At 29.8% G+C, this 8,255-nt stretch overlaps 1 protein-coding gene across 2 annotated transcripts in view; it reads right to left on the bottom strand.

Moving 5' to 3' along the window:
- LOC117167572 (beta-arrestin-1) overlaps positions 1 to 8,255 on the bottom strand; it is an 84,571-nt gene that overhangs the window by 61,285 nt on the left and 15,031 nt on the right. Inside the window, exon 1 of one of the 2 annotated variants that reach the window (XM_033352611.1) lies at positions 574 to 661. The exons of the other annotated variant lie outside the window; for it this stretch is intronic. The gene's annotated coding sequence lies outside the window, so the exon portion shown is untranslated. Of the gene's footprint in view, positions 1 to 573; positions 662 to 8,255 lie in introns of those variants that run through there. 2 annotated transcript variants of the gene reach the window in all.

Raw genomic sequence — 8,255 nt, 5'->3', positions numbered from 1 at the left:
GCTCGACACCTTGACAAATGTAATTCCATGTAGAAACATGCGTTTAAATAAAATATTTTACCAAAAAAGTTACCCACGCTTTAACTTGACAGACTGTAAGTTACCTTTCTATTATAAGTTACCACTATTATCGTCTGATATTGCAATATATTATTAATTAATTAAATTACATAACTTAAATTACATAGCTCACTTGTAAGAACTTACTTTAATTTTTAGTCAATTTGCACTGAATTTTCCCATATTGTTTTGTACAAAAGCGGTCGCGATTTAGCGTCAGCGCCAAATCACTTGAAACCGCGGATTGCTCATTAATCAAACGCTTTTCGCATAAAAGTCTCATTTATTTACGATAATCTTTTTCCTAATCATGAGCCTGAATATGAAAATATTATTAAAATGTTGGCTTACTCAGGTTAATGTAAAATGTGAGTTATTCATCGAATGAATTATATTTCTCTAAAATTAATCAAAAGATGCCAAAAGTCAGTCATTATATGCAAGAACTCAGTAGATAGAAATATTTCCGTGAGCCTATTATAGTTTTTTGTAAATAAGTGTGCGCCAACTTACCCTACTCTCTCCTATAATCGGAATCCTACCAAAGCTTAAGCGAACACTTTACAATAATTTGAGCAAATTCAAATTAAGATTTGAATCAAATTTTGCAATTAATTGCACTAAACATTCTAGTTCTAATTCCAATGTAAGCTGCTTCCAGGATATATAGGATCCACAGAGCCCTTTCCAGGTTCCTACAGAATAGAGAAGGGAAGCTCGATTGCGGTTCCCCACTCACCTTAGTTAGATCTCAACAGAGTTTCAAACAGTTCTGAAACTTCAAAATTTAAGCGACGTACTATAAATTGCAAGTCCAAATTTCATTATCTCTTCATATACATAGGCTTCTCTCCGTTATCAGTCATCCTCTTCTGTTTTCCAGCCTGTTTGACTTATCATAAATCAAAACAGAGTTTCCTATTTTTGTATAAGAACGAACTAAACAGCCAGTAGTAGACATATAACAAAAGATTGCGATGTTTGTATATATACACGGAGAAACTGGATGCTATAATACTATAAAACTATATGGACGGCTATTTATAAATATCAAGGTGTAATATTTACACATCGAAAATTGATTGGGGAAAGATTTCGCCAATTTCGTGTAAAGCTGGGACAGAGGCATTTGTTGAAAGCTTAAAATTATTTTGATAGAGTTTAAAACTATTTCGCATTATAATTCTTATTGTAAAAAAGTGTAATATATTTTAAATTATAGTCATTTAAACCAAAACGTGCCCAATTAAGCTTAGAAAGTCGATAACTTTTAAGTATACCATAAAGAAATTTTCACAACTCTTCTTTTATTTAATATTTCTATGACAGTACGAAAACCTCTAAATGTTATCCCAACGGCTCTTCCTTTCAAATCTCATTTAGACACTAAAATTTAATATCCAGATGCTGAAGCTTAATACCTTAATACATTTTACATTTTTGAGTTTCAATACCTGGATATTAAATTTTAATACCGGGGCTGTAAAATTTCTGCCACAATTTTATAAAATATGTAAAGAAAGTTATATGCAGTTGCACGTTTCGAAATAATACAAAACAATTCATAATTTTCCATATGGATACTTCCGGTTCATGTTGAAGCTGTACCTACTCCTCTGATTAAGAATGAAAGTAGAGTCGAAATGCCGTAAATAGGCGTCAGAAGAAAAGAATCTCATTAATAATCTAAGAAGACGGCAAAAAAGATTCAAATTAAGGTCTCATTAAGTCTTAATGTCCATTTATCTCTCCGTTAACAAACTATAAAACTTTCAAGGAGGTTGGAAAAGTACTGAAATTTATGGTTGACTGAAAAATTGTCATAAATTATGGCCTTTCAAAACTACTCCATTTGATTCAGTGAAAAAATGATTTTCTTACAAAAACGTCACGAGGCTCGGGACATCTGCTCAAATGATCACTTATTAAGACAGTTTTAGAAAGTAGTTCAAAGTGAGTGTCAAAAACTAGTTTTACATTGTGTAATTAAAGGCTGCAACATTTATAAATGCAAATACACAGTATACATTTGTTTCTAAATTGCTCAAATTAATGTTATTGTTATTCAATTGTCGCAAACGTAATTTTAAATACGGTTTTGAATGGTAATATAACTCGATTATAACGTCACAATTAATTAATTCTAACTTTCCTCTAAACTCTAAAAGTAGGTAAAAGTAGAACTTTATTTAAAGTAGGTAGCATATCGTTACTTCTTCGCTTTATATCATTTAATTCTTGTTCAAAGGTAAATAACATTTGTGATTTTACAAGTTTTTATAAATGACTATACTTCATTTTACTTTTTGTAATACTCATTTCATAATTCGCTTCATTTAACGTTTCTTTACTTTTTGTTATGTATCTTGCATACGTAATGCGGCTTCCAGGTATACATGAATGATTAACATTTTACATTTTTTTCAACATCAAAATGTATTTCCTTTTGCACATTTTTTAAACTTGTATGTACATGGATTTTTTTAAACAAATAACAAACTATAATGTTAGCAATCGTTTTTACTTCTGAAGTTACTTAAGATCGAAAATTGCTGGAAAATATGAAAGAAGGCCCCTTTCCCCTAATAAATTAATTTAGACGGTAATCATGCTGTTACAACTACGTTTTCTCCACACACACCCTTAAGGTGAGTGTGCCAGTTATCGGAAGCTTAAGACGAATTTCAGATTTCAAATGCTTAAAAAACTATATTAAACATATATTTAAAGCTTAAAAAATGGGTTTTATCGAATAAATCGTACCTTTAGAAAGGTAAATTATTTATTACTTGTAACATATCCTATTAGAATGAATATTATAAGAAGTTCGAAGTTATAAATACGAGAATGCATGGGTTATCAGCAAGTCAGAAATCTGGCTGCTTCAGTTATCGGCATTTGGATGTGTGAGCAGAGTTCTAAATTTCTCGGATATCTAAAATCCGGTCACGTTCTCGTAACTGTGACCGTCAGTTTAAGACAATTTGAGAATTTACAGAGAATTTAAAAGAATTTTACCTTCGCCAATATTTTCTTTATCTTTAAACCTTATAATATTGTAGATTTATTTCCAAAAACTATGAATTGCAATAATGAAAGCTTCGAGAAATAAAGCTACGAAAAAAGTTAAGGCTTATCGAAATTCAATATCAAAATTTCTTTATAGCCGACATATTAAATTAAAAAATAAAAATTAAGTAATGCAAAAATGTCAGATAAGTATTATCAGGCCTTTGAATACATATGTATGAATTATTTTATTATATTTGTATTTTATATTCACAGAATATTAAGTAATGGCTTTTTAAGAATTTAAGTAATATTTATATTTATATTCATATTCAATAAGCTAATATGGCAATTTTAGGTTTTGAAAAATTCGGTTTTATTGTATTTTAAGTAGTTTATTTTATAACAAGTTAAAATAGTCTTATGTTTCTAATCTAAAGATTTTGAAGATTTCTTATGTTTATAAGAAATCTTTTAAAACCATAACATTCCTAAAACTCAGCATCAAATGTTCAAGAATATTTTTAAATTTCAAATTCTAGAATTCAGTCGCATAGAATAGCTAAAAATAATTGTACAAACTACACGATTAGCTTTTCAAACGTCACGAACAAAATAATATTTTTAAATTCTCATAAATTTCCGAAGAACACATTCATCAAAGAAATTCTCGGTCATATTAATCCCGTGCTCTCTGGCATATTCTCGGTTACATAAATTCTTTAGAACTCTATGTGTGAGTGATCGGGAATAGCGTTTAGGAAAAAATATTTTTGCTGAAAACGAAGAACACAACAGCTTGCCATATGTAAAATACTGCCCATATGCCGACAACCCATGCATTGACAAAGACTGGCACATTTACCTTAAATGTATAATTTTTTGTTTTTAATTATAATTTTCTCGTTAACACTCGGTCTTCGAATTTTATTTCACAAATTACTTGTGTTTGATACCGGACAACAGCAAAAAAAGTTTCATTCGAATATCCCTAACGGAGCATTGTCCATTAAAAATAAATTAATTCAATTTTAATTGTATTTACACATTTGAACAGTTATTATTTACCTACGAATACTCCGTTTCCGGATTTTATTTCGCAAATTACTTGGATTTGATGGCGATCAGCAAAAAAAGTTTAATCTCAATAACCTTGTCTGAAAATTGTAATTTTAAAAAATAACTTAAAAATTAAAATTTGATCTAAACGCTCGGTTCAGTATTTTATTTCAAAGTACTAACATGTGATGTTAAACGACAGCAAAAAATCCTTCATCCCAATATCCCTATCGCGGAAGACTTCATTTTATCTGGGATCAATCGTAGTCTTCCGGTACGGATATTGAGATGAACCTTTTCTGCTGTTGTCAGAAATGAAACACAAGTAATCTGTGAAATAAAATCCGAGAGCCGAGCGTTTGGGACAACACATTTTTTTAAATTTAAAAACTTATTGAAATGGCAGTCTATCCATAAGAATATTGAGATGCAACTTTTTGTTTGTTGCACTGCCTGACAAAAAATACAAGTCACTTGTGAAATAAAATCTGAGAAACGACTAGCATTTAGAGGAAAATCATAATTCTTTTAATTTCAACACATTTGTTTCATTTTATAAATTTTATAAATAGTAGTCGGTAGGGATACTGGCATAACACTTTTTTTGGTTCATTCCAAATTTGAATCAGTGAGAAATGAATCACTGAATATAATCAGTACGAGTTTTCACTGATTCGCAATGCAATCTCACTGATTCAAATAGCTAGAAATGGATCACTGATTGCAACCAGTAAGTAGTTCCACTGGAGGTCAGTGCAATTAAACTGATTCAAATTTAGAGTCGCCACAATCAAATAACAGTAATAATTTATGAAATAAAATCCGAGAACCGAGTATTTATAGGAAAATTATAATTTTTTAAATGTATACAATAGAGAGCGTGGGTGGATAAAACATTGAAATTTTCTATAAACTTTCGATTTTCAAATTTTTTTTCACTAGTTGGTTGCAGTTGATCTCACGCAATACCAAAAGAAAACTGCGTTTTAGCCACCCACACACCTTTTGGAACATTTTGACATTTTAGTGACAGAAAATCAGAAAACCGAGCGATCAGAAGAGTTAGAATTGGCACCGAATATGAAATTAATAGTTTTTTAAATTAAAATAATAATTATAGCATTGTAATATAGTTATTACCATCTAAAATAACATAAAATTATTTTTACGGCATTTTAACAACAAAAATTCATTTGAGGTATTTCTAAGAATGGTATATTTTCATTTATGAGCGTTTTGAACTTCAATTAAATTCTTTACTTAATTAGTTACTTTGATAAAAGATAGTTAACTCCAAGGTTAGGAATATGAGGAATTATAATGCTTAATAAAGAGGGAAGTACAAAATCAAGAAGATAAATTAATGACCGTAAAAGATTCAATTTGGTGCCTTATTTCCTGAACCTTAAAGAAAAATGAGAAAGTAAATTTACTCTAGTATTAACACTTTAGTTCCGAAATAGAGACAAAGTTGCACTTTAAAGATTACGAGAGGGTTAATTTTGGAGTGTGAGAGCCTGAGAAAATATTTATGCCCGTGAGATTCCTTCTCAAGGATCTCACAGTGCCCAACCATTTTCCCATGGATTTCATCCAACCGGTTCCCGAAACGTAGAGATGCTTTTAACGCGTGAATGAGACTCTAGGATGGTAGGGCATTCAACCTGTGCGATTTGGACCTCCAGTTTTTTAAGACTGTTGCAGCTAAATCCTTTCTCTAAAATTTAATTCACTGTACATTAAAACCGCCCATTTTATACAATGGGAATAAGAGTTTCCATTAAATATAGGTACGTGGTGAAACTAAACCAATTTCAACCTAAAAGTCTTTGTATTCAGTGTATTTTTTTGTAGAATATAACTGCAGGATGATATGGACGTTCTTGAGCTCAAAATAATTTGATTTTGAAATTGGCTGAGGCTCACTTCAATCTGACTCAAGTTTACAAAACTGTCCTCTTTTTTTTATATCAATTAAAATTCAAAAGATTCAAAATGAAACGTTGCAAAATCTATTTAACAATTTTGAAGGACTTTCATTTGAAATTATTCAATTTTGAACTATTTTCTTCAAAATAGTTCAATTTGTTAAGGTTAAAAATACACATTTTTATTTAATAAATAGAAATAGAATAATAAATAAATAGGAAAGCATTAAACAATGTTTAAAATTCATGTGCCTACAATTTTTAATTGTTCTATTTCGACTACTTTGAAATAGCTAAAGATTTTCCTTAACGAATTTAAATTTAATCAAAAAATAGTCTCATAATAATTGTAACCTATATGAAAAAGTGTTTACGGCTTAGAACGCAGTGAACAACGTATACTGCATTTTGTGTATGTATAAATTCAACGCATATTGCTTGGAACTATTTTAGAAGAAGAATTCATGAATTATTCAGAGATGCAGATTATAATGAATTGTTTATCTATTATAGCAATGCAATTCTATCTCAAATGGAGTGAAAGGCAGCTTTTGATGATTATAAATATGAAAAATCGTATTTGTTTCTTGAATATAGGTAAAAAAAATCTACTGTGAACAAAAGTATTTCCTTGTCAAAAGCTGTAGAAAAAAATTACTTAGTTGATGCAAACAACAATTGACAATCAGACTATTCCCGCTCTTTTTTCCGAAATGTTAACTAAAAATAAGAGTAAATGTTTTAATACAAAAAGGAAGCCTTTCTTTTTCAACCACTATTTGAGGATCGATTTTATTTTGAAAAATAAAGTCCAGTTTATTATCTGAAATTCAATTAATTACGTATTTAATTATTTCAATTAAGCTGATTGGTCTACTGCATGCCCGTCATGCTAATCAATTTATATAATTTGAGGGGAATCGTAATTTAGTAGATATCTTCAACCGAATCTCCGGTTGCTAATTCCATAAGAAATCTTTCACAGAGTGCACAAAGCAAATTAATGTCTTTGTTAGTGTAAATTTATTAAAAAGCAATATTCAAGTGCCACTACAAAAAATTCAAGTAAATGAGATATTCTCCTTTTGATAAATCTAGAAAATTCTTTCTTTTTTTTTTACTTTTTTATCTGGTAAAATAAATCATTTCTCTCAAGGAAACAATGTAAGAAAATTTATTGATTCAAAAAATGTATTGTTTATTTCGAGATCAGGAGGTTGGAAAAGTAGATTCAACTGCAAAATCTTTTACTGTTTTTTAATTATGCAAATCGGTTTCATTAATGAAGTCTTCAGAGTGAATTTTTGGTTTAATTCCAAATAAATTATTGTCCAAAAAATTGAAGTAAGTTCATTGATTTTAATTGACCTATTCATAGAGTTTACTCAGAACCGAACTTCTCAGAACAGAAACAAACTCTACTGCTTATTGGCGTTGTTTCGCAATTGTGAGAAAGATCTTTAGAAACATATTCTCTAACGAAGTCATCTTGTGCAATAATTTACACAAATAATTTGTTCTTGTAATCATTCAAAAAAATCGAGATTAAAGGTGTATAATGGCATGAGTGTCTAGCAAAATTTATTTTTTAAATTCCCCAGATCGGAATTAACGTTTTCATCCGTCTTCTCTGGTGATTTTGTGTTTTAAGTTTGCACATTATTATTTGTTAAAAAAGTACTAAAAGATACTACAAAAGTTTACAAAATTAATATTCTGTTACCGGGATTCGTATGATTTTATCAAGAGAACCGGTTTAGGATAAGTTTTAAAGGAAATGCCTTAAAGTAAAAAGTCAAATCATCATGTGTATGAGAAAAATTATACATTTATCAATTTCAAATCAAAATTTAAAATAAAGCAGTCAGAAAGTTTGAACGCAGTATGGATAAATTAAGGTCAGACAACTCAGCGGCGCCGCTAACTAAAAACAAAATGTCATATAATGGATATTTTATGCTATTTTTTGTTGCTATTTTTCACAACTATTAAAAGTTTGTTTTTCTCGATTAGTTTTTGAGCAAACAGGGCCGCGCTATCTTGCCGTCATCTCAGCGGCGCTCTCTACAAAAATCATACAATTAAAAAAAATGACTAGGTTATTATTATTATTACACCATTAAGCCATTTCCCTTTCGGGGTAGGCGTGACTCACTCGGCAGGGGAAAGGAGTAGTGTGTGGAAGGGATAGAGATTTTT

This window comes from Belonocnema kinseyi, chromosome 2 (genome assembly GCF_010883055.1).
Source record: "Belonocnema kinseyi isolate 2016_QV_RU_SX_M_011 chromosome 2, B_treatae_v1, whole genome shotgun sequence".
NCBI lineage: Eukaryota > Metazoa > Arthropoda > Insecta > Hymenoptera > Cynipidae > Belonocnema > Belonocnema kinseyi.
This window is presented reverse-complemented; position numbering and strand designations above follow the sequence as displayed.